The sequence below is a fragment of the Grammomys surdaster genome, unplaced genomic scaffold, assembly GCF_004785775.1.
Source record: "Grammomys surdaster isolate TR1022 unplaced genomic scaffold, NIH_TR_1.0 374, whole genome shotgun sequence".
NCBI lineage: Eukaryota > Metazoa > Chordata > Mammalia > Rodentia > Muridae > Grammomys > Grammomys surdaster.
Window position 1 is genome coordinate 664,210 of NW_021604793.1, and position 27,505 is coordinate 691,714.

The following is a 27,505-nucleotide window of genomic DNA, read 5'->3' on the forward strand; positions in this document are numbered from 1 at the left end:
AAAAAAAAAAAAAAGAAAAGAAAAGAAAAGAAATGACACTATCACCCAATCAGTGGTGGTACACACCTTTAATCCCAGCATCTAGGAGGCTAAGACGGGAGAATCTCTGAGTTCAAGGCTCAAGGCCAGCCTGATCTATAGAGTAAATTCCAAGACACCCAGGGCTAGCCACACAGAGGAACCCTGTCTCAAATAAAATAAAGTAAAATAGACTAAATCTCAAAAAATGGAATTCTGAATATAAACCAGATTCTCTGGAGGTCCCAAGGCCAAAGTAATTTAAGATTACCTTAAATTAAGGTCAGCCTCGGACTACACAGTGAGTGTCAAATCAGCCTGGGTTTCTTGACTTTGAATCCTGATCCTCCTGTTTCCATATTTGAAGTGCTGGGATTACAAAAGTGTACCACTATGTCCAGTCTATGCAATGTTAGGGTTATACTCAGGGCTTCATGCAGGCCGAGCGAGCATTCCAACAGTCTACATCCCAATCTTCAACTTTCTCTCTCCCTTTCTTTCTTCCTTTCTTTCTTTCTTTCTTTCTTTCTTTCTTTCTTTCTTTCTTTCTTTCTTTCTTTCTTTTTTAGTGCGGTATGTCAGAGGATTAAACCCAGGATCTCCCACGTGCTGAATAGGCAGAGCCCTGCTCTAGTTGTTAGGATCACAGATATATGAGTTGTAAGGTGAGTCCACAGAGATAGCTCTGACTCACTCAGCAAACGTTCACAGAACACCTACTTTACAGAGAGCACACAGAGCTAGGCACATAGGTCCGCAACCGTAAGCATGACTGATCCAGTTTGGTGCCTCACAAACTAACCTGCAACTTAACAAAAAAGAGGAATCCTTTTAATCAGAGCAAGCACCGGATGTTACAGGAGACAGGATTGATCAAAGTCAGTATTGGAAGGCTAGAAGAAGACAGTACTGTATAAAGGAACAAAAAAAGTTGAATGTGGAGGCTCATGCCTGCGATCCTAGCACTTAGGAGGCTAAGGTAGAGGGAAGGGGGTGCCATGAGTTTAAACTAGCCCGAGGTGTGTAGTAAGAGTCTAGCAGAGCAAAGAAGGAAGGAAATGGAAGGAGGTGACAAACCCTCAATAAAAATAAGAATTGGCTAGCCTAGCTGGGCGGTGGTGGCGCACACCTTTAAGCCCAGCATTTGGGAGGCAGAGGCAGGCGGATTTCTGAGTTCGAGGCCAGCCTGGTCTACAGAGTGAGTTCCAGGACAGCCAGGACTACACAGAGAAACCCTGTCTCGAAAAACCAAAAAATAAATAAAAGAAAGAAAGAAAGAAAGAAAGAAAGAAAGAAAGAAAGAAAGAAAGAAAGAAAGAAAGAAAAGAAAGAAAGAATGAATTGGCCTGGCTGGGCGAGGTGGAACACACTGGTAATCCCAACAGTTGAGAAAGAAGGCAGAAAGGCAAGAGAATTGTACAATTCCAGGCCAGGCAGCTTCATCCTGACATTCTGTCCCCCAAACAAACAACAACAAAGTAGAAGGACGGTGGATACACAGTGTCCCGGGGTAAGAAGAGCTAACGCCTCTGTGATGCTGATAGTGAATATGTCAGCTTAGGGTGGAGGCTGAAACAGGCCTCGTGATGGACCAGCATTTCCAGCTACTCCAGAAGCTGCGGGCTACTCAGCCCACAGCCAGCATAGGCAATTTAGTGAAACTCTGCCACACACATAAGGGGGATGAGGTGTGTGTGTGTGGATGTTTGATAGCGGTGGTAGAGTGTTTTACAAGCATAGATCCCCCGAGTTCCATCCCAGTACATGAGAGAGAAAGCGGGGGGTGGGGGGGTGAGGGTGGGAAATGTCTGATCATCTATGCAAGGTATGTGAACTTGACCCCCAGGACAACATATAGAAATGTTTGTATAGACAGATGGCCCTGGCTGCATAGATGAGCATGAAAGGGGGTCCTGGAGCCTGAGAGTTCTGTGTCTGTCAACCATTTAGTATGGTGCAAGCTTGGGCAAACAGTTTAACCTATAATTCCTCTTCTATAGAAAGGGGAAACAAGACAATAATCTCCCAAGGTTGTCATAATGATTTGAAATGGTGCTCAGTGCATAAAGATACCTGCCATCAAGTCAGGGGACCTGAGTTCCATCCCTGTGACCCACATGGTAGAAGGAGAGTACTGACTCCTGACCACTACCACATATGCACTGTGGCTCACACACACAAAAGTACATTTTTTTTTGTTTTTTTTTGTTTTTGAGACAGGGTTTCACTGTGAGCCCTGGCTGTCCTGGTACTCACTCTGTAGACCAGGCTGTCCTGGAACTCACAGAGATCTGCCTGTCTCTGCCTTTGAGTGCTAGGGTTAAAAGTGTGGGGCACTGCGGCCTGGATAATTTTTTAAAACTGACAAAAATTAGAAACGTATGCTGAACCACCCACTTGGTGCTAGACATCAATCGCAGGGTCTCACACAAACTACATAAGCCCTCTACGACCAGACTACACCTATAACTACCACTGACTACACCTATAACTACCACTGACTGCATCTATAACTATAACTGAACTACACCTATAACTGCCACTGGACTAAAACTATAACTACTAACTACCAGACTACACCTGTAACTGCTACCCAACTACACCTATAACTGCTACCCGACTACGCCTATAACTACCACCGGACTACACTTCTCTCCCTAACCTATAAACAGTGTCCGCTACTTAGCACTTGATACCTGTTAGTGTCATCATCACAGGTTGCTGGAGGACAAAACTGGAGATGAGGAAAGCAATTGGTGTCATCACACCAAGCCAGAGGTCAAAGTGTATGGCGAGGTTGTAATGGAAAGGAGAATCAGCCTCACAGGAGGAACGAGCAAGCGTGCAGGTTTTAAAGTTAAGTTCTGAGAATGGTCCTGGATAGCCTATGGCTCTGCTCAACATTGAGGAAGGGGCCAGCGCAGTATCTGAGCGTTTTTCTCTCAGCATTCTAGCAGGAAGCCTCTGATAGGCTAGGGTGCCTCTAAAGAACTATTTCCCTATCCCTTGACACTCGCCTTTGCTTCTCCCATTCCCTCCTTTTCTCATCTACTTAGAAAGTTTCTCCGCTGCCCTTGTCAATGAGAGTCCAATATCATGCCCATCTCCAACCTCCCCTTCTATCTCAGTCGGACATTCCCAACTCCCCACCCCGCACTTCAAAGCACTGCTCGACTTTTTTTTTTTCCACGTGGATCCTAGAAGCAAGGCATACAGTGAAAGTATAAGAATGAGTCTCATCCTCCAGCTAAGGCTGTAGGAGAAACAGATGCGGCCAGAGGGACAACGTAGTGAGGTCTGGACTGGGGCATCTCCACCGCTTACGCTGGCCGCCCAGGACCTCTTGCATGCCTCGGTGTCCGGGTGCTGCTGGCAGGCAAGGGGCGGGCCGGCTGGGGGCGGGGCGCAGGCGGGGCAGGCCGGGCCAGGCGCCCGGGCAGGAGGCAGCTGCATATCTGCGGTCCCGACCACAATTGCTGGGAGTCGCGTCCCGGAGACTGGCGGCGCTGACTTTGCCCGCTGCGGCCGCCGCGCCGATTAGAGCCCGAGAGGGAGCGCCAACCCCGGGGAGGGGGGCGATGGCGGGGGAGCGCTGGTGCCCCTTTGCCTTCATCCTAGACAGCACCCCCAGATGCCCAGCCGGGTCTTTCTCAGTCTCCCTTATAAACTTAGCCTCCCAGCCTAGGCTTTCTCCAAACTGGATCTAAAGCTAGTGCTTTGGAACCCTGCAACAACTGAGGATGTTGACATGCTGTTGACCTGTCCTCTCTTCCCCAGCACCCAAGAAAGAGGACTCAGAACCTCAGGATTTCAGATTTTCTAATCCCACTTTCCTCAGAAGCGCTCTCGTCAAAAGGAGATCCATATAGAAGCCAGAGACACCAGAGGACACCATTCCGAGGCCAGAGCACCCCCTGCTGGCTGGCTCTAAGCCCCTGCCCCTCCCCCTCCAGCTGTGACCTCCAGCTGTGGTGGTTGGGAAGAGCTGGCCTCTTTGATCTAGAAGCGTGGCCACCCCCCTCCAGGCGCCCCATTAACCTCCATTATCCCAATTAGACATCTCTCCCAGTCCTGGACACGAGCTTCAAAGCCCCTTCAGTGCGGAGAGGAGAGGGGCTGACTCTTTAGCCCCTCACCAAGCCATTTTCCGGCAATATCCAGGTATCCTGGTCCCCAGCTGGTATTCATGGTAATAGAGCTATAAAAAGGATTCGAGAGAATAAAAAGGGAAAGGGACTCTTTTTCCTCGTTCCCAGTTTTGCATTAAATGATTGAGGTAGTAGCATCCAGGATCCTGCCTGACCTGAGATTCCCATCAATTTATCCGGCTTTATCCCATCCAGAGAGGAACCAAGAGCCACCCTCCTCCATCCTTAATCCTATCTCAACACTCCCTCCCTTCCTCCCTCCTGTAACAATTTCCGCTGGGGGAGCCCAAGCCGGGTTCAGCACAGTGGCCGCTTCCTGGAACATTTTCCTGTATCCGAAACCGCGGCTCCCTCCCCAGGGACCCACTGATCAAGGCCAGATGGGAGCAGAGATGGGGGTGGAAGCAAAGGAGCCAGGCTCTCACCATCACCCCCTCCCAACACATTTGCACACCACAGGGAGCCCCCTACCCTGACACACAGACTGACACAGGCACACACCACATGCCACAGTCATACACTCATGGGCATTGGTGGCGACACGGGAACCACAGGCTGAGTCTTAGAAAGTCAACACACCCATAGATATCACCACATACTATCTCCACCCCGCCCCACCCCCTTCTGACTTCTTGGTCCTTCCTTGCTTCATGAGGAGACCTTACTGATGCAAAAATAATAGGATAGCACCCTAGGAAGGTATTAGATTACAAAGAAGACAGACTGGGACATCTAATATGCTCCACTCCACAATACGTAGTACCCCATTCCCCTTCTGATTGGCTTTTAGGTCTGACCCATCTCTCCTGGGTCTTGAGAAGTAAGATTTTAAGCTTCTTGGTTGCTTCTCTGAGAGCACCTTCTAGCTGTTTCCATTATAGAAATGCAGGGTATCCATCCACTAAGGTTTATATGTAACAGAGTCAGAGAGAGCAACTTATAAACAGTTGCTGGGATTCTCAAGTCCTGGGGGAGAACAAACACTAGGCTGGCTCTCAAGGACAGACAGGAAATCAAGAAATCTCCCTGGTGACAGGCCTCTCTTCCTCTTTGCTGCTCCTCAGATTTTTTTTTTTTTTTAACAAGATTTCATTATGTAGCCCTGGCTGGCCTTAAGCTCACAGAGATGGGCCTGCCTCTACCTCCTGGGTGTTGATATTGAAGGCAAGGCATGGAACTGGGGCTGGAGAGATGACTGTAAGGTTTAAGAACACTGGCTGCTTCTTCCAGAGAACTCAAATTCAATTCCCAGCACACACATGGCAGTCTGTAACTCCAGTTCTGGAGAATCTGACACCCTCACGCAGATATACATGTGGGCAAAACACCGATGTACGTAAAATAAAAATAAATAAATTATAAAAAAGAAAAAGCATGGGTCGCCATGTGACATCCAGGAGTTTTTCTATTATTGTTTGTTTTTGGTTTTGGTTCTGTATAGCCCTGGCTGTCCTGGAACTCACTTTGTAGATCAGGCTGGCCTCGAACTCAGAAATCCGCCTGCCTCTGCCTCCCAAGTGCTGGGATTAAAGGCATTCACCACCACCACCCAGCCTTTTGTTTGTTTTAAAACAGTCTCAAGTCTGGCCGGTTAGCTCAGTTGGTTAGAGCATGGTGCTAATAAAACAGTCTCAAACAAACTAGAACTCAATATGTAGACCAGGCTATCTTCCAACTCACAAGAGATTCACTTGCCTCTGCCTCCCAAGTGCTGGGATTAAAGCCATGGGCCATCCAGCTTTTCTGTTTGTTTGTTCGTTTGTTTGTGGGATTGTTTTGTTTTGATATAGAGCCTCCTGTGTATACTAATGTGTCTAAGGATGACCTTGAACTTCTGATCCTCCTGCCTTCATCTTTGAAATGCTGGGATTACAGGCGTATACTATACATGCTTTCCATCTGTTTGTCTCTTACCAGACTGGGTATAGGTTGGTCTGTGGGATATAGTCTGAAACAGAGTTTCAGAAAAGCTGAGGATAAAGATACAATCTTCTGCTTCTCAGAACATCTCCTGGTTCAGAGGAAGTATGAAGTATATGAAACTGGAAAGTTCTGGAAGTCTGAATTATAAATCACTATGGAAGGATGGGAGGATGACTATATGGTCACAAGAAACATCAATCAAGCCAAGCAGTGGTGGCGCACACCTTTAATCCCAGCACTTGGGAGGCAGAGGCAGGCAGATTTCTGAGTTCGAGGCCAGCCTGGTCTACAGAGTGAGTACCAGGACAGCCAGGGCTACACAGAGAAACCCTGTCTTGAAAAAAAAACAAAAACAAAAAAACAAAAACAAAAACAAAACAAAAAAAAACAAAAAAGAAATACCAATCAAGCTGCCCTAAATTCATGACACTGTTTAGTTTTGGTTTATGTTGGTTTCACTAATATGTTGAACAAGGAAAAAAAAGAAACACACCAGTTCAGTGGATACTGCAAAGACTTTTTTTTTTAATTCAAAGCAGCTATTCTTCATTAGAGACATTTAGGAAGAAACTTAAAAAATGGTAGAGACTGTAACCTTGAAGTCTTTCTTAGAGTTAAAACCATTCTCCTGGAGATGGAGATACATTCTGATTTGAAACAAACAAACATAAACAACATTATGGAGACATCCTGGTGGTACACCCTATAGTCTCAGTATCCAGGAGCTAAAGGTTGGAGGAACAGGAATTCAAAGTCATCTTAGGCAACACAGAACTCAGGACAGGCATGAGCTGTGTCAGTGTCTGGGGTGGGGGTGGGGGTGGGGCTGGATGCAGGGGCAGATGCCTTTAATCCCAGCATGCAGAGGCAGGCAGATCTCTGAGTTTGAGGACCGCCAGGGCTACACAGACACACCCTGTCTCAAATAAATAAATAAATAAATAAATAAATAAATAAATAAGAATAAAAAGATAAAAATAGGCTGGATAGTAGTGGCGCACACCTTTAATCCCAGCATTTGGGAGGCAGAGACAGGCAGATTTTTGAGTTCAAGGCCAGCCTGGTCTACAGAGTGAGTTCCAGGACAGCCCGGGCTATACAGAGAAACCCTGTCTCAAAAAAGAAGTCACCTAATACTTATTTTTTAGAAAAAATATTTTTATTTATTTATGTATTTATTGTGTACGCGCACCTGCTTGTGTGTGTATGTGTGTGAGAGAGAGAGAGGAGAGAGAGGGGGGGAGAGAGAGAGAGAGAGAGAGAGAGAGAGAGAGAGAGAGAGAGAGAGAGAGATTATGCCAAGATGCACAGTGGAATTCAGGATTTTGTCTCTGTTGGGATCTTACTCAGGTTATCAGACATGGTGACAAATGCAAGTATACATGGACAACACACAAATAAATTTTAAAACAAAACAAAAACAAAAAAACCTTCATGTGGTCCAGGTCAGCCCAGCGAGTCAGAACATCAGAAGTGTCAAAGCATTCTGTGACAGAATCATAAGAAAGTCCTAGGGAAGCAACAATGTTGCTCCTCGCCAGCAGGTGGCAGCAGTGAGCCACTCAGAAGCTGCAGGGTAGCACTTCGGCATCTTCTGGGCAGCATAGGGGCACTTTTCTGTAGGAGGCAAAACAAAACAAAACAGAGTTATTAGGACTAAAGCAAAAACTGGAGCTGAGAAATGTCTATAATAATGGCTCTAGCCCTTCTCATAGTATTTTCTGACAGAAAGTTCAAAAGTTCCCAAGTCCTACCCTACCTGCTTGTCTTCCTCTCAAAGACATTTCTTGAGGTTCTTATTGTGTGCCAGGGGCTTCCTAGAAGTGTGGGAGGGAACGTGTGTAAACTAATGGAAGATACCTTATTAAACAACTACGCTTGGCGATGACTCTGGAAGACGGTTTGAATAGTGAGTAAGCACACTACCTTGGGAGTCAGATAACCAGGGAGTTACCTTACCCTCTCTGAGTCTTTGTCCCTAAGATGAGGGCATTTCCTTCAAAGATGAACCATGGGTTGTAGCTCGGTGGTAGAGTCGTAGAAGCCTAGCATGCAGAAGGGGCTGAATTTGCTTCCTGGTACCACTGCGTACATGTGAACACCCTCCTCGGTATTGAAAACTTCCAGAATATGGAAGCACTGAGTAGCGATTTGAAGAAGCTGGATATACTAGAATGGAAGCCAGGCTCTCAGGCAGAGGCAGACAGATCTCTGTGAGTTTGAGGCCAGCACTGTCTACAAAGATAGTTCTAGGATAGATGGGGCTGCATAATAGACCCTGAAGAGAGAATGAGGAAGAGAGAGACACAAAACAAGGAGTGAAACAGATACATTTAAAGGACAAAGATAGACACTCCCCTGCCTCCCTATCAATGGGAACAAGGACAAGATTAGCTTCCCTAACTGGAGGCCAGCATGGTCTGGATTCTCCCCACACAACAAAAGGTATTTATAGAGAATCTTGACTATACAACTCAGCTGTTAGACTGGTGGCCTGGTATGTGGAATTCCATACAAGCAGAGTTTGAGGCCGATTGGTTTGGGCTATAAGAGGCCATGTTCTTAAAAAAAAAAAAAAAAGAAAGAAAAGAGAGAAAGAGAGAGAGAGAAAGAAAGAAAGAAAAGAAAATCTAAGTAAGTGAAATATGGTGGTACATGGTTTCAATTCCGGCATTCAAGGGGCAGAGGCAGGTGAATCTCCGTGACTTCTAGGCCAGCCTGGTCTACATTGTAAGTTCCAGACCACCCAGAGCTACATGGTAAGAACTTGTCTGGGGGAAAAAAAAATCTAAATAAGACAAAGAAGAAAAAACACATTTCTCATAGACAACCCCACATGTATGCCCTTAAGTGAGTTGTTCTTTTGGAGTTTCTCACTCTCTTTTTTTTGTTTTTTGTTTTTGTTTTGTTTTGTTTTTTTGTTTTTTTTCGAGACAGGGTTTCTCTGTAGCCCTGGCTGTCCTGGAACTCACTCTGTAGACTAAGCTGGCCTCAAACTCAGAAATCCGCCTGCCTCTGCCTCCCAAGTGCTGGGATTAAAGGTGTGTGCCACCACCGCCCGGCCTCACTCTCTTTTAACTATCATGTTTAAATTACCATAAGAAAAAATAAATCAGGCTGGAAAGATGGCTCAGTTGTTAAGAGCACCTACTGCTCTACCAGAGGTCCTAAGTTCAATTCCCAGCAACCACATGGTAGCTCACAACCATCTGTAATGGGATCCAATGACCTCTTCTGGTGTATCTGAAGACAACAGACAATGACAGTGTACTCACATATATAAAATAGATCTTTATTAAAAATTTAAAATTACCTGGTCTACAGAGTGAGTTCCAGGACAGCCAGGGCTATACAGAGAAACCCTGTCTCGAAAAAAAACAAATAATAATAATAAAGAAACAAAAGAAAAAAATTAAAATTAAAATAAAAAAATCAAACTGGGTGTGGTAGCCTACACATAAACCCCAGGAAAGAGGGAGATATAAGGAGAAAGGTTAGGATTTCAGAATCATCCTCTCACACACAGTAAGATAAGTGAGGCATTGCCTGAAAAGTAGGTTAATATGGCTGGGCATTGTGGCACACATCTTTAATCCCAGCACTTGGAAGGCAGAGGTAGGAGAATCTCTGTGAATTTGAGGCCAGCCTGGTCTATGCAATGAGTTCCAAAACAGACAGAGGAACATAGTGAGACCCTGTCTCAAAAACAAACAAACAAACAAACAAACAAACAAAAAGAATTAATTATTTTAGCAAAGAGGAAGCTAGGGAGATCAGGCCTACCAGGGAGGTCAGATCAGACCTCTTCAGTTCCTTCCTACCTCCATGACCCCAAAGAATCCTTTGGCCACTAAATAAATGAGACAAAAACAAACAAACAAACAAACAAACCTCCCTGGATATTTCTGACAACTCCCTCTTTCCTCAAGAAGTCTGTGAGAAATGTGTGTCAAGGAACTAGTTCTCCACCTCTAAGGGAACTACATATCAAGATGATATATTTGCAACTTTTTGAAAAAATCCTTTTTTTTTAAAGTTTTGTTTATGTCTGTGAGTACACTCTTGCTCTCTTCAGACACACCAGAAGAGGGCATGGTTGTGAGCCACCATGTGGATGCTGAGAATTTAACTCAGGACCTCTGGAAGAACAGTCAGTGCTCTTAACCGATGAGCCATTTCTCCAACCCCCATAAATCCTTATTTTTATTTTATGTGTATGGGTATTTCCCCTGCATGTATGCCTGATGCCCATGGAGGCTAGAAGAAGGTTTCAGATCCCCTGGAACTGGAATTATAGATAATTATAAGGAGTCATAAAAAAAAATTAAATGTAGGTGACGTTAGAGAGACAGCTCCGGCTTCCACAGGACCTGAGTTTGGTTCCCAGTTGAGAGGCTCATAACCATCTGTAAGACCAGTTTCAGGAGACTTCCAAGGCTTCCCTTGGCCTCAGCAGGCACTCCCCCACACTTGGCATGAACACACATGTATACATAAATAAAACAAAAGTACATCTCCTGAAAAATGAAGTAAATCAGGCATAGTGGTACCTTCCTGTAGTCTTAGCCAGCACCAAGGAGATAGAGCCAGGAAGATCAGAAGTTCAAGATCACCATTAACTACATATCAAGTCTGAGTCTAGCCTGGGCTACATAAAACCCTGTCTCAATAGAACAAAATAAAACATAGACATGCTAGGTGGAGGGCAGGGTTGGGATGAGACAGTTTCTCTGTGTAGGCCTGGCTGTTCTGGAACTCACTTTGTAGCCAGGCTAGACCTTAAACCTGCTTCTGCATTTTAAGTGCTGGGATTAAAAGATTGAACCACCATCACCCAGCTGAATAAGTTTACTGAAATTTATTTTATTTGTGTGCATGTGTGTGTGTGTGCACATGCATGCATTTGCAGAGGCCTGTGGAAACCAGAGGAAATCAGGTGTCTTCCTCTGTCTTTCTACTATTTTTCTGAGACAGTCTCTTATGAAACTGAAGCCCATCCTTTCAGGTAGACTAGGTCATCAATGAGCTCCAGGGATCAGCCCATCCCTGGCATTGGAGTTACAGGTGCCCTCTGCAATGCCTGGCTTCTGTATGGTGCTACAGATCTGAACTCATCCCCATGTTTACACAGCAAGCACTTTTTATCCAATGAGTCACATACCCAGTCTCTCAAATCTTTTAAAGTAACTTTGCAAGTTTTGTGTTGGGCCATACGCCAATCTATTCTTGGCCACATGGGGATTTGGGGCTATAGCTTGGACAAACTTGACAGGCTAATCTAGAACTTACTATGTAGCTCAGTATCGACTGGAACTTCCAACCCTCCTTCCCCAGTCTTCCAAATTCTGGGATTGCAGACATATACTACCACACCCAGAAACAATCTCTGAGGAGACTGGCAGGATTTTTTGTTTGGTTGGTTTGATGGAGGAAGGGTCTTATATAGCCCCAAGATGGCCTGGGACACACCACGTATTTAGGAAAAAGAAAAAAAAAAGCAGAAGACATAATGACTCCTAAGGTATGGAGAATATTATTATAGATAGGGACAAAGCAGGCAGAGGGAAGAATTCAGGTTGATCACGGCCAGCTGACTAAACTGGGCCATGAGAGGGAGGGGGGAGGGAGAGCAGGAGAGGAGTGACCTCTGAGATGTGGCTAGAGCCAAGAGACACGGGTAGCCAAAATGACTAAGCTATATGGGGATCAGGTTTGGCGAAGGGAAGCCAGGCCCAGCCCCTGGGAGAGAGAGGCTTCGGGTAGGGGGCGGGGCGGGCAGCGCTGGCAGGAGCCACAGGTACGGAGTGAGACAATTTGAGATCTAAGAGTGTTGAATTTCTGCCCCTACTGACTTGTACTTTCTGAGCTCTAGGATTCCAGGACAGAGTCAACACCAAGGCCTGTTTGCTTTTGCTTTCTTTTTCAGACAGGGCTTCACATAGCCTAAGCTGGCCTCAATGAGGATGAGGACGCGGTGGTGGGGGGGGGGGGAATGTTCCCTCTGATCCTCTCCCTCTTGGTCTCCAGAGATATCTAGAATCACAGGCTTGGTTTATCGTTGTTGTTTGCCATATGTGAACACTTGGTGGCATGTGCAGAATTACTGGTGTGTGCCATCATACCTGGCTGGCTTTGAATTTATCACCTTTCTGCTTCAGCCTCCTGAGTGCTGAGATTATCAAGCCTACTTGTCATGTTTGAAATAAGAATTAATGTCTAATACTCACGGATTACTTGTCTGCCTTTCTTCCCGCCTTCCTTCCCTCCTTTCTTCCTTCCTTTTTCTTTTTTTTTTTAAGATTTATTTTATGTATGTAAGTACACTGTCGCTGTCTTCAGACACACCAGTAGAGGGCATCGGATCCCATTACAGATGGTTGTGAGCCACCATGTGGTTGCTGGGAATTGATCTACAGGACCTCTAGAGGAGCAGTCAGTGCTCCTAACCACTGAGCCATCTCTCTAGCCCCTTCCTTCTTCTTTTTTTGTTTGTTTGTTTGTTTGTTTGTTTTTGTTTTTTGAGACAGGGTTTCTATGCGTAGCTCTGGCTGTCCTGGCACTCACTCTGTAGACCAGGCTGGCCTCGAACTCAGAAATCCACCTGCCTCTGCCTCCCAAGTGCTGGGATTAAAGGTGTGCGCCACCACTGCCCGGCCCCTTCCTCCCTTTCTTTTGCCCTGGAATTATTTATGTAGATCAAGATGGCCTGAAAGTTGGGTCAATCCTCCTGCCTCTGCCTTCCAAGTGCCAACATTGTAGGCCTGTAGCACCAAGTTGAGTCTGCCAAAGTGCAGCTGTTGCTGCCCTGTCTCCTCTACTTTCTTTTTTTCTGTTACTGTCGGCATTGTCATCATGCCTATTGCCTTTTTATTAATCTTTTGGTTTTTTTGAACAGGGTTTCTCTGTGTAGCCCTGGCTGTTCTAAAACTCACTGTGTAGACCAGGCTGGCCTTGAACTCATAAATCCACCTGCCTCTGCCTCCCAAATGCTGGGACTAAAGGCATGTGCCACCACTGCCCAGGGAAAGCAAACATTTTAAAATAACATTCTTACAAATGTTTCTGATGAGCCATACCACAGCCACTACAATGTATCATAAAGCAGGTACAAGATATTTTACATTATGTCCTATCTCCATAGTGACCGAGGTTACAAATTAATTAAGAGCCATTATTTGGGACTCCATTCTACTTTTCCAGCAGAGGTTCCCAAAGGATGCAGGATCAGTTACTTTTTGTTTCTGGGATAAAATACCATGACCAAAAGCAATTTATGCAAGAAAGAGATTATTTTGGCTTAAGGCTCCCAAGGGAGGGTCTCTGATGTCTGGGGAGGTATGACGGAAGGCAAGCATGGTAGCCAGAATAGGAACCAGAGCTCAAATTTATTTCTTCTGCACAAAGGAAGCAGAGACAACAAAGTGAAAGTAAGGCAAGACTGTGAACTCTCAAACTAGCCCAGAAAGACATACTTCCTCCAGTAGGGTGATACCTTCTAAAGGTTCCACAATCTTTCCCAAATAGCACCACCAACTAGGACCAAATGTTCATACACCCAAGCCTACAGGAGACATTTCTCATTCAAACCACCACAAATGGTATGATATAACTCTGTTAAAAAAAAAAAATTCTCTCTTATCTAATTTCTTCATTAGTGGCACAGTTTGAATTATTCATTCTTCTCATTAAATAAAAAACCATGTGGTAGTTTAACTTTATGTTTCTGTTTTTATGTGTATGAGCATTTTGCCTGCATGTATTTTTTTTTCTATGCACATCATGAAGGGCAGTGCTCACAGAGGCCAGAAGATGGAGTCAAAACTAGAGTTACAGAGGGTTGTACATCACTGGGAATCGAACCCGGATCCTCTGAAAGAACAGCCGGTGCTCCTAATTGCTGAGCCATCTCTTCAGCTCTTTTTTTTTTTAATTGTTTATTTAATGTATATGAGTATATTGCCGCTGTCTTCAGACACACCAGAAGAGAGCATTAGATCCCATTACAGATAGTTATGAGTCACCATGTGGTGGTGCTGGGAATTGAACTCAGGACCTCTCTAGAAGAGCAGTCAGTGCCCTTAACTGCTGAGCCATCTCTCCAGCTCTTATGTACTGGTTTAAAAGAGAAATGTTCCCCATAGGCTAAGGTGTTTGAATCCCTAGTCCTTGGTTGGTGGTTCTGTCTAGGGAGTCTTAGAAGTGTGGCCTTGTTTGAAGAAGTTTATCTCTTGTCGGGGGTGGAGTGGGGCTTGGAGAATTTATAGCCTCTCCTTACCTATGTTTTTCTTCATCTCTGCTTTTTGCTTTTATGAAAGATGTGTGCTCTCAGCTTCCTGCTCTGGCCACCATGCCTGCCTGGTTGTCATAATAGACTTCTCGTATCCCTTGGAATCAATAAGCCAAAATAAACTTTCTCTGAAGTTGCCTTTGGCCATGGCGTATCACAGCAACAGAAAAAGTAACCAATACAAACCATCACTGAAACAACAAACAAACCAAAAAAGAAAAAAATTTACACTAAAACAAGCTCTGCTGCCTTGGGAGTTCAGACAAAGATAAATGAGTGGTGTGTGTGTGGGGGGGAGGCTCAGCCTTTCCTTTAGAATATCTTTCATTTCTTGACAATTCCATACATGTATATAACATTTACTTCAGAATCCACCCTCAATGCCTCTCTCCTGATAAGTTATTCTCTGCCAGAGGCAATGAGCTGCTGATTCAACCCAAATTAAAGTAAATAAAGGCAGGTTTATTTGGAAGCTGCTCTCTGGTAAGTTCGCCGGTAGGAGGAGTTCAAGGAAGGAGGCCAGGGAAGTTGCCGTGGGGAAAGAAACAGAAGGGAAGGGGAAGAGGAAGAGCACTTGAGGGAGAGAGAAAATGCAGAGAGTGGAAGAAGGGGAGAGAGAGAAGAGGGAAGAGGAAGAGAAAGAGGATACAGCAGTCCAGGAGGGGAAAATGCAAAGAGGAAGAGGAAGGGCATGGGAGAGAGGGGGAGGGGGAGGGAAGAGAGAGAAAAATAATGTCTGGATTATATAGGAAGGCGCTATAGGGGGGAGGGGAAGAGGGGAAGCCTGGCCCCTTGGCTGTAAAGTTCTGGGGAGAGGGCAGGGTATGCCAGCCATGCCCTGTAACTGGTAGGGTCTGAGGGAGGGTGGGTAATTAATTGTCTGTGACTACTTCTGGACATTAGGGCATCCTTGTTACAGGTAGGGGTGTGGGGGGTGTGGGAGTGGCTAAAATGTTGGCCAGAAAGAGCAGGTTGTTTTACTTGCTGTCCAGGTTGGGGGACCCTCTAGAGCTACATATGAAGGCCTAATTAAAGCACCTGTGGGTAACCACTTCCGAGCTGTCCTAGATGCAGGTTCTAGGAAACACCTGGACTTGGCAGGATGCTATAACAGATATACATATACATACACAGACATACATATACATAAATGCATATGGAAGAAGATAAGTTAAAGAATTTAGGGAGAAAAAAATTTTCTTGGGTACACATTTGAAACTTTTAGCCACATGGTCTTGGTAGTTGGAGTGTGTGTGGTGGGATGTCCCAGGACCAGGGAAAGGGAAATGGATCCCACCCTCAGGAATAGGCAGGTGGGAAAAGAAACAGGCTGTTGATTGACCGTACTTATGTGGAGTCCATTTGACCTGTGAGAGGTGGATTAGAGTGGATTCCATGAAGCTTATAAGAATCTTTTTAGCCAGGCAGTGGTGGCGCACGCCTTTAATCCCAGCACTTGGGAGGCAGAGACAGGCGGATTTCTGAGTTCAAGGCCAGCCTGGTCTACAGAGTGAGGTCCAGGACAGCCAGGGCTACACAGAGAAAACCCTGTCTCGAAAAACCAAAAAAAAAAAAAAAAAAAAGAATCTTTTTAAGTTACAGAAAGAGACAATTTTCAGATGTGTTAGTGATGCCACTGTTTAATGTTAAAGCTCCGAACTTTGAAGTTGCAATACACCAGTAGCACAACAAGGGGAAGAAATCTGAGGCCTTTTCAGCCCTCCCTGATACCTTAACTCAGTTCTCCAAACTTTGTAACTTGCATTTACAAACCTGAAGACATCACTTCCCTAGGTCCTGAAATACTTTCCTTTCTTAGAAGCTTTTGTATCCTTGAACCTTACATAAACTTTAAACTTTTTTTTTTCCCCTTCCCATCTCCCTCTCGCTCCAGGCCCTACTCCCTCCAGGCTCTGCTTGCTCCGGCCCAAAGTACACTGTAGCTGTCTTCAGACACCCATATGAGGGCATCAGATCTCATTAGGGATGGTTGTGAGCTACCATGTGGTTGCTGGGATTTGAACTCATGACCTCCTGAAGAACAGTCAGTGCTCTTAACTGCTGAGCCATCTCACCAGCCCCAACTTTAAACTTGTTGCTTCTTCCTATCCAATTATCCACCAGGAGACATAGGTGGTTAATCACTAGTGGCAGCCACTGTGAAGTGAGTTCCTTTAGACAAAGGAAGAGTAAAAAGTTACTTCTTCCACTAATCCAGTCTTCAAACCCTCAAAGACCTGAGGAGGATAAATTGTAATCTAAAGGGCCTATGTATCAATTAAAATAACAGAGACTAGTTCAAAGTCCACAACCCATACAGTTATCCCAGACTCCTGATGTCTCCATGGTACCTCGTGGACAGGCAGTTTTTGGCCATCAGGCCCAGAAGATGAGAGACCTTTTCTGTGGAGGAGGAACATGGGAAAGACCGACCTCATGTTGTCTTTTTTTTTTTTTTTTTTTTTTTTTCGGAGACTTCACTTTTATTAACTGGTGTGATACAAGTTGGAATTACTGAATTCCCATAAATAAAATTTCACTTTTGAACATTTGCTCTCTTACTTTTTAACACCAACAGACACTTTGACAAGTCTTTCACCACTGGCTATTCCATCTGCTTAGTAAGTCTTTTGGTCTTCTGTCATTCTAAGGTATAGTCTACTGCCCTCCTTTCTGTACGATCTGGGCAAACCGACCGGTGATAGCAAGAGTAGTGTCAATAAAGCGATCCACACAGCTAGAGAGGCAGTTTTCAGTGCGGGAGTCTAGCCGACTTCCTGGCTTCTCCACACACTTATCCCAACATAGTTCCATGAAGTGATGCACCTGCGCGGTGAACTGCGCCTTCTGCTGCTCGATGGCCACCAGGCGTTGTAACTCGGCTTCGTCCGCTTCACCAAGCTCCGCCATTGTCAGCGCCAGGCCGACCTCATGTTGTCTTAAGCAACGTGGGACAATTCATTCTTGAGTGTCCTGTATGTCTACAGTTCAGGCCAGGCCTTAGGAGCAGGCAAGGCAATGGGGCAGTCTCACCCAGGGGTTAGCATACCACAATCTGTTGGGGGTTGATCCAGTGCTGCTATGAATTCAAATGCTAAACATACTGGCCTCCAAGATCTGGTTGCCCCCATGAACAGATCCTCATACACACACTATGTGATGCTAGGTAAACCCTGCTCCCCAAATTTAAACTATTGGTTAAATAAAGATGGCTACAGCCAATTACTAGGGAGAATAGAAAGAGGTGGAGTTTATGGAGTTTTTTTTGGTTTGGTTGGTTGGTTTTGTTTTTGTTTTTGTTTTTGTTTTTTGGAGACATGGTTTCTCTGTGTAGTCCTGGCTGTCCTGGAACTCACTCTGTAGACCAGGCTGGCCTCTGCCTCCCAAGTGCTGGGATTAAAGGCGTAGGCCACCACTGCCGGGCTAAGAGGTGGAGTTTTAGTTACTGGGTTGTGGGCCACAGGTAGGGATCATGAGGATGAAGAAGTGTGGTGAAGAAGGTGAAAGAAAAGCGAAGGAGGAGGAAGACAAGATGGAAAAAAACAGGATCTCCATTAAACATAATGGACCAGGAGTACATGTGGGAGTGAGACAGACCCTGAGGACTCAGTGAAGAAACATAAATAACTCAGGGGAGACTCAAATAGCAAACACTTGGGTAACAGAGTAGCTGGGAAGTAGACAGTCCAGTAAATAACAATATAGACTTGGAGTAATTACCCAGTCTTTGTGCAATAGCTGATTTTTAAAATCTATAGGATGAAAGAGATGGCTCAGCTGTTAAGAGCAGTGGCTGCTCTTCTGGAAGTCCTGAGTTCAATTCCCAGCAACCACATGGTGGCTCACAACCATCTGTAATGGGATTCGATGTTCTCTTCTGGTGTGTCTGAAGACAGCTACAGGGTACTCATGTAACTAAACTAAACTAAACTAAACTAAAATAAAATAAAATAAAATACAATAAAATACAATAAAATAAATACTGGATGCTCTTCCAGAGAACCAGAGTTCGACTCCCAGCAACTTCTTGGTGGCCCATGGCCATCTGTAATGGGATCTGATGCCCTCTTCTGGCATGCAGATGTACTTGCAGATAGAGCCCATATACACATATAAGTATAAATAAATATTTTTTAAAAAATCCATGGGACTCCGCCTTCATTATTTGGGGGGGGTATCTTTGTCATATAAATAACTAATAGAGTTTATTAAACTTTATCTACAACAATCCAGGTAGAGGGCTTTGTTGTTGTGCCCATATCTTCTTGCAGACCTTTGGTGGGGTCACTGCTAGGATTTGGGTGTCTCTGTCTGTCATGGTAAGTTTAGGCATCTTTTTTTTTTTTTTTTTCGAGACAGGGTTTCTCTGTGTAGTTCTGGCTGTCCTGGAACTCACTCTGTAGACCAGGCTGACCTCGAACTCAGAAACCCGCCTGTCTCTGCCTCCCAAGTGCTGGGATTAAAGGCGTGTGCCACCACCGCCCTGCGTTCTTTTTTTTTTTTTTTTTTAAGATTTACTTATTTGTTATGTATACAGCTTTCTGCCTGCATGTATACATGCAGGCCAGAAGAGGGCGCTAGATCTCATTACAGATGGTTGTGAGTCACCATATGGTTGCTGGGAATTGAACTCAGTATCTCTGGAAGAGCAGACAGTGACCTTAACCTCTGAGCCATCTCTCCAGCCCCAAAATCAAGTTCTATTAAGTGAAAACAATCTAATGTCCCTAAAATTAATACCAAAGCCGGGCGGTGGTGGCGCACGCCTTTAATCCCAGCACTCGGGAGGCAGAGGCAGGCGGATTTCTGAGTTCGAGGCCAGCCTGGTCTACAGAGTGAGTTCCAGGACAGCCCGGGCTATACAGAGAAACCCTGTCTCGAAAAACCAAAAAAAAAAAAATTAATACCAAGTGCGTTACTATTAGGTTACAAAGTTTTATCTCCTACTCCCTGCAGACACCCGCCAATAACATCTATCAATACTATGCTATATACCCACCAATACTGGAACTCACTATTTATACCAGGCTGGAAAAGATCCTCCTGCCTCTACCTCTCACGTGCGGGAATTAAAGGTGTATACCACCATGCTGATTTAAGAGATTCTCTTATTAATTTTTTTCAATTACATTTATTATTTTTGTGCATGTGTATACATGTATGTTACAAGCCAGCTTTGGGCAAAGAGTTAGAGCCTATTTCAGAAACAAAGTGAACAACAACAAAAAGGACAGATAAAACCAAGAACAACAACAACAAAACAGGCAAAGCTATCAGTGTAGAACGTGTCTTCAGTCTGAGGTGGAAGTAAACACAACTTGGGTTGTAAGACAGAGTTATTGGCCTGTAATCCAAGTACTTGGAGCCAGGAACAGAAGGAGTTCAAGACCAGTCTTAGCAAATAGCAAGCTTGAAGTCAGCCTGGGCAACATGAGGCTCTGACCAAAGAAAACAACAGAAAATAAGAAGATCAGAAAATTTCTAGCCTGCTACCTCATCTTCAGCCTTGGTCTGATGTCTGTCCCAGGGAGGACTGTCTGTCTCCTGAGTCTTTTCCCTCTCCAGGTTGGCCACGGTGTGAAGTGTACTCAACCACATCCTCCTACTACCTAGAAACAGCTTTAAAAGACACTGTACCAGAGGCCTTCTTCTTCTACACCTCTCTTCAAACCTTGAGGTAAAAGACAAGAAAAGACATCCCTTTGGCACAACGCCCGAATCTTATGGGACAAAGGAAGAGAGCCGCTGCAAAATGGCTAAATTCTAGCACAAGAAGAAGCAGGCCATAGGGAGACTGGGCTGTCAGAAGAAGGAGGAGCCAGTGGGCATTTTAATTACTATTATTCCATCCAAAAATTTTAACCATCTCTTGCCAGGTGCAGTGCATGTATCTAATCCCAGCTTGAGAGTGGAGGCTGGGAGGTAGCTCAGGCAGGAGGATTAAGTAGTATAAAACACTCCAGATTGCTTAGCAAGACTGAGGATGTCTCCAAACAGGAGCCAGGTATGCATGTAAAAAGTTGTGGCTTGCCAGGCGGTGGTGGCACACGCCTTTAATCCCAGTACTTGGGAGGCAGAGGCAGGCAGATTTCTGAGTTCGAGGCCAGCCTGATCTATAGCATAAGTTTCAGGACAGCAAGTGCTATACAGAGAAAACCTGTCTCAAACAAACAAAACAAACAAACAAAACAAACAAACAAACAAACAAAAAACCAGGGGGGAAAAAAGTTGTGGCATTTAAGCCTAGCACTTGGGACATAAAGGCAGGAAGATCAAGCCTTAAAGGTTAATGTCCCTTAATATTGAGTTCATGGTGAGCTTGGAATGCAAGAGACCAGGAGACCCTGTCTCAATCTGATCAAAACAAAGAAGACAATAAATTTAGACTATGGACCAATTCATTACTGTGAGCCACACTTCAGGAATTAAAGGCTTGCACCACCAAGCCCATTTTGAGACCGTGTCTTTAAAAAAATAATAAAGGTGGGGGCTAGAGAGATGGCTCAGAGGTTAAAAACACTGACTGCTCTTCTGGAGGTCCTGAGTTCAATTCCCAGTGTTCTTAACCACTAAAGCATCGCTCCAGTCCTACTTACCAGCTACTGTTAATCCCACAAGGTGAGTATAAGACCACGATCAGAATTGTTTGTGCCTAATTTGAAGCAAGCGTTATGAAATACAGGCCAGGACCATGGACACTGGACTTTTCCACACCCAGGATTCCCAGAGTATGGCTGTGAATTAATTATCAAAGGCTTATAAAGGCAAAACCCACATGGCTACACATTTCCTATCTTGAGCCAGTGGAGGCAAGCATACAGAAGGGTGTACTTCTTGCCTATACAATACCTCCCACCTGCTGTGACCAAGCACCTCCTGTGCAGTAGAAGCAACCAAGCTAATCTACAGAAGAAAAAAACACACGGCTTGTTTTCTTACATGAGCAACAGCCCCCAGCATTCCAGGAAGATATCTAGCCTGGGGAAGTGGGGCTTACATAAGAAGCATTAAAAAAGAAGAAGAAGACATTTATTTTGTGTATATGAGTGCTCTATCTGCAGGTATATCTGCACGCCAGAGGAGTGCATCAGATCACATTATAGATAGTTGGGAGCTACCATGTGGCTGCTGGGAATTGATTCAGAATCTCTGGAAGAGCAGCAAGTGCTCTTAACCACTGAGCCATCTCCTTGCTGCCCCCCCCCCCACCTCACTCCCTGAATTTTTGTTTCATGGGTCTTTCTCTGTCTCTCTGTCTCTTTCTGTCTCCCTCCTCTCTCTCCCTCTCTCTCTCTCTCTTTCTGGAGCAGAGTATGTGTAGACCTGGCTGTCCTAGAACTCATTTTGTAGAGCAAGCTGGCCTCAAACTCAGAGATCCACCAGCCTCTGTCTTCCCAGTGCTGGCATTAAAGGTGTGTGTCACCACTTCCTGTCTCTTCAGGACAATAATATAATATAAAAAACATAACTTTTGCCCTCACACTGTTCTTTTTCCTTTCTACTGCTCTATTTTTTTCTTTTCTTCTTTTTTTTGGTTTGTTTTTTCGAGTTTTCGAGACAGGGTTTCTCTGTGTAGCCCTGGCTGTCCTGAAACTCACTCTGTAGACCAGGCTAGCCTTGAACTCTCTAGCTCAGAAATCTGCCTGCCTCTGCCTCCCAAGTGTTAGGATTAAAGGTGTGTGCCACCACCGCCCGGCTTCTTCTGTTTTCTTTTCTTTTTCTTTTTTTTTTTTTTTTTTTTGATTTTAAACACAGGGTTTCTCTGTATAGGTTTCTATTGTTGTCTTTTTTTCCTTTTTTTTTTTTTTTTGAAATAGGGTTTCTTTATTTAGTCCTAGCTGTCCAGGGACCGAATTTGTAGATAAGGCTGACCTGTAGTACATCTGCTTCTGCCTGCCTCCCTAGTGCTGGGATTAAAGGAGTGTTCTGCCACCACTGGATCCCAATTTGGTTTTTTTTTTTTTTTTTTTTGGTTTTTTGGTTTTTTGAGACAGGGTTTCTCTGTGTATCCCTGGCTGTCCTAGAACTCACTCTGTAGACCAGGCTAGCCTTGAACTCTCAAGCTCAGAAATCTGCCTGCCTCTGCCTCCCAAGTGCTGGAATTAAAGGCGTGCGCCACCATTCCCCGGCCCAATTTTTTTTTTTTTTAAAGTATATATATTTTTAAGATGTATGTGAGTACACTGTAGCTGTCTTCAGACACACCAGCAGAGGGTGTCGGATCCCATTACAGATGGTTGTGAGCCACCATGTGGTTACTGGGAATTGAACTCAAGACTGCTGGAAGAGTAGTCAGTGCTCTTAACCACTGAACCATCTCCATGCACATTTTTTGTCGTTGTTGTTTTGCTGTTGGGTTTTGTTTGTTTGGAGGGGGTTGTTTGTTTGTTTTTTTTTTAATTTTTTTTAAATTTTATTTATTATATGTAAGTACACTGTAGCTGTCAGACACCCCACAAGAGGGCATCAGATATCATTACAGATGGTTGTTAGCCACCATGTGGTTGCTGGGATTTGAACTCATGACCTCTGGAAAAGCAGTCAGTGCTCTTAACCACTGAGCCATCTCTCCAGCCCTTGTTTTGTTTTTCAAGACGGTTTTTTCTATGTAGCTCTGGCTGTCCTGGATCTCATTCTGTAGACCAGGCTGACCTCAAACTCAGAGATCCTTTTGCCTCTTCCTCTCTAATGCTGGTAGTAAAGTTTGTGCCACTGCCTGGCTTGTTTTTATTTTTCTGTTCATCTTGATTTTTAAAAAATTTTTAGCCTGACATGGCATGGTGGCACATGATTTTAGCTGCAGCACTTGAGAGGCAGAAGCAGGCAGATCTCTGAGCTCGTGGCCAACCCGGTCTACGTAGGGAGTTCCAGGACAGCCAGGGCTACATAGTGAGATCCTGTCTCAACAAAACAAACAAACAAACAAAATTGTGTATATGTTTCGGTATAATTGTGATATATCTGTGTGCCAGTGTGAGCAGAGTTCCATAGAGTTCCAGGCCATTGTAAGCTCCCTGACGCAAGTGCTGGGAACTAAACCTGGTTCAGTTTATGTCACTGCTCCTAACTACTGAAGCCAACTCTCTAGGCCCAGTTTTTAATCTTTATTAATTTATTTTTAAAGATAAAGATGTTATCTTTACACAAGTGGGTTTTTTTAACATTTATTTATTTATTTATTTATTATATAAATACTGTAGCTGTCTTCAGACACCCCACAAGAGGGCATCAGATCTCATTACAGATGGTTGTGAGCCACCATGTGGTTGCTGGGGTTTGAACTCATGACCTCTGGAAGAGAAGTCAGTGCTCTTAACCACTGAACCATCTCACCAGCCCCTCAAAGAGTGTTTTGCTTGAGTATGTGTACAATGTATGCTTGATGCCTGCAAAGACCAGAGAGTTGAATCTCCTGAAACTGGAGTTGTAGAGGGTTGTGAGCCACCATATCATACCCTGGATCCCCTGCAGATACAGACCATTTTTAGCTGCCATGTGGTTACTGGGAATTGAACCCAGGTCCTCTGGATGATCAGATAATGCTTTTTTAGCCACTGAGTTATCTCTCTAGTTCCCAAGTATCGAATGGTCTTAACTGCTGAGCCAGCTCTCTTCAGCCCCCACCATGTTTTTATTTTAGTTTTTTTTTTTTTTTTTTTTTTTTTTTCAGACAAGGGTTTTTCTGTATAGCCTCGGTTGTCCTGGAACTCGCTCTGTAATTAGGCTGACCTCAAACTCTGAGATCTGCCTGCGTCTGCCTCCTCAGTGCTAGGATTAAAGGAGGGCCTCACAAGGCCTGGCCTTTAATTTTTTTTAGTTTTTGTTTATTTGTTTTTGAGACAGGGTTTCTCTTATAACCCAGGCTGTCCCTGGAACTCACTCTGTAAACCAGGCTGGCCTCGAACTCAGAAATCTGCCTGCCTCTGCCTTCCAAGTGCTGGGATTAAAGGCGTGTGCCACCACTGTCTGGCAATTTTTTTAGTTTTTAATTATGTACATATGGGTCATATGTGGTCACAGGCAGCAGTTAGCCAGAAGGCATTGGATTCCCTGAAGCTGGATTATAGGTGCTAGTTGTCAATCGCCTGATAATGGTTGCTAGGGACTGGGCGCAGGTCCTCTGTAAGAACCAAAAGTACCCTGACCCATCTCTTCAGCCTGCTTCCTTTCTCTTTTTCATTTAATTATTATTTATTTAATTTTTAATTTTTTAATTTTTTATCTTTTATTTTTTTGAGACAGGGTTTCTCTGTATAGCCCTGGCTGTCCTGGAACTCACTCTGTAGTCCAGGCTGGCCTTGAACTCAGAAATCCACCTGCCTCCTCCTCCCAAGTGCTGGGATTAAAGGCGTGCGCCACCACCGCCCAGCTATTTATTTCTTTATTATTACTTTTTGAGACAGCTTTTCTGTGTAGCCTTGGCTACCCGGGAATTTATCAGTAGACTATGTTAGCATCAAACTCATACACTCACTTGCCTCTGCTTGGGATTAAGGACACCACTGCCTGGCCCTTTCTCTCTTTATCCAGACCAGGTGTCATGTGGCTCAGGCTTGTCTCAGTTGCTATATGACCAAGGATGTTTGCTCCTGGTGCTCCTTCTCCTTCAGTCTTCTGTGGGCTGTGATCACAGTGGGTGCTTCCATTCCTGTTTTATTGGTTGTTGAGACAGAGTCTCTCAAGTATCCCGGAATGTGACACACAGACCAATTTGTCCTCAAACTGATGAGAACAGAAGATAGAAGTTGAACTGACAGTTCAGAGACAGGAACCTCAGCTCTTGTCCTTGGCCAGAAGCCAGAAATGCCAGAACTGATTGGAGCCTCTAGTCTCTCCTTTTGTTTCTTCTCTTTTTTATACATATACCTGGTATTCCTTAGGTGGGAGGAAAACTCCAGTCCAGAAAATCCATCCTTTCCTGTGAACAGCATTCAAATTAGGTCTCTGGATTTTCGTAGTGGGAATGGAATCTGTTATGTTATTCTCAGTAGAGATGGTGTGAACATTTAGGTCTTCACTAAGCTACTCTCTTAATTGGGGCCCCCCCCCCCCCGTCTCTCCGTCTCTCTCTCTCTCCAATAGACACTACTCAGATGGTCCTGCAACCCTCCCTCCAAGGCCTGGAAATCAGCAAGAGTAGACAGCAGAAGCGGGAAGCCCTTTATGCACTGTTTTCAGTCATTAGCAACTAGTCCCAACTCTTGGGGGACAGATGATAGGTTACTAGACAGTGATTAGCAAGTAGTCTTGGGGGCTACTGAGAACAACACTTCCCTAGTGGTTAGTATTGTACCCCACTTCCTGTTTCCCCCGTAACAGTAGAAAGGGAAGTGTCACAAGTGCCTGGGTGTGGGATTTAAATACTCCCGTAAAAAGGTGGAGATAGAAGAGGCCCAAGGGAAAGCTATTTCCTCCTGGTCAAAAGAATGGAATTTGAGTTTGACCTCTGGCCCTGGGTGTGTCTGATCTGCTTCTGAGATTAGAACATACAAAGGATCCTCTGCTTCCCTAAGAGTTAATCCAGCTGGGCCACCTGTCAGTCACCAAGTCCCCGGCCTAAGGAAAGTTGATTCATCTGAAGAAGAGGGAGGGTAATTGCCCCTTTCATGAATAATGTACATATACTTCCCAGAAGCCCCACCTCCAAGCAGCTGATTACAGAGTTTTTTTTCAAGGAAGTATTGCTAAGCCTGCTCATTTTTCTGGATTCCAACTCAGGAAGTTTAGTTTAGGCTGCCAGTATGGAGCTTGCCACCAAGCCTGGCAATGTACCTAAGGGTCCCCGTATTAGGAAAGTGTCAACTTTCAAAATTTGTTCTCTGATCTCCACACTTGTCCTGTGGCATTTGTGTAACCAGCCTCTCCCCAATAGAATAGATTAGATTAGATAGATAGATGGATGGATGGATGGATGGATGGATGGATGGATGGATGGATGGATAGATGGGTAGATAAATGGGTAGGTGGATGGATGGATGGATGGATGGGCCGGAGATGTCTCAGAGGTTGAGTACCTGCTGGTTAGGCTCCCAGTGTCCACATGGGAACATAGTTAATATCTGTATATCACTTCCAGATAATCCAACACACTTTTCTGGCCACCCTGGGTGCCAGAGATTCATCTGATATACATACACGTAGGCAAACACCTCATACACATAAAATAGAAAATATATCTTAAGCTGGATGGTGGTGGTGCATGTTTTTAATCCTAGCACTTGGGGGCAGAGAAGGGGATCTCTGAGTTTGAGGCTAGCCTGGTCTAAAGAGATCTAGGACAGCCAGGGCTGAACAGAGAAATCCTGTCTTGAAAAAAAAAAAAAAACCCACAACAACAAACACTGAACTATATCCCCAGCCTTTTATTTTCAATGACCTTATTCTTTTGGTCTCCATACTTGCTGTAAACTGGATACTAATCTGAAGTACTGCCTATATTAAAGCTGAATATTCTGCAAAGAGCTGCTTGTCATGCAAGGCAGTCTTCCTCCTATTATGTCATACCAGGGCAGAGTCACACAAGTAATAAAGTCTGATTCAGTTTCTCAAGCAGCTGGAGGTGGCCTAACCTGAGGGTGTATCTATAGCAGGCGACCTATGAGCCAGATCTCAGTTTTGACTGCTCACTGACCTTTGCTGCCTCTGGCCTGGGTGAGCACATGTGGGTTAGGTTCAGGACAGATGTTGGCATTTGGAACAGCACTGCCTGTATCAGCCAGCCCTTTGAGGAGAGCAAACCAAACACAGGACAGAGCAGGAGCCAATAAAAATCTGTTCAGAAAGTCATTCTTGTACTCTCTGAAGAATGTGGCTGTTGTGTTTCTCTGTGTGTTGGTTTCTCTGTGTAGGTCTGGCTGTCCTGGAACTCACTCTGTAGACCAGGCTGGCCTGGAACTCAGAAATCCGTCTGCCTCTGCCTCCCAAGTGCTGGGATTAAAGGTGTGTGCCACCACTGCTCGGAGAGAAACATCTTGAAAGCAAAGGGTCTCAAGTATCCTAGGCTAGCCTTGAAACACCTTTTTAAAAAATTGACTTTTTTTTTTTTTTTTTTTTTGAGACAGGGTCTCACTGCATAGCCTTGGCTATCCTCAAACTCACTGCCTTAGCCTCCCAAATCCTGGGATTAAAG

General features: G+C 44.7%; 1 pseudogene; it reads right to left on the reverse strand.

Annotated features, from left to right (window-relative positions):
- Positions 1–16,820: 16,820 nt before the first annotated feature.
- LOC114632626 lies at positions 16,821–17,286 on the reverse strand (annotated as a pseudogene).
- Between the last annotated feature and the right edge of the window lie 10,219 nt (positions 17,287–27,505).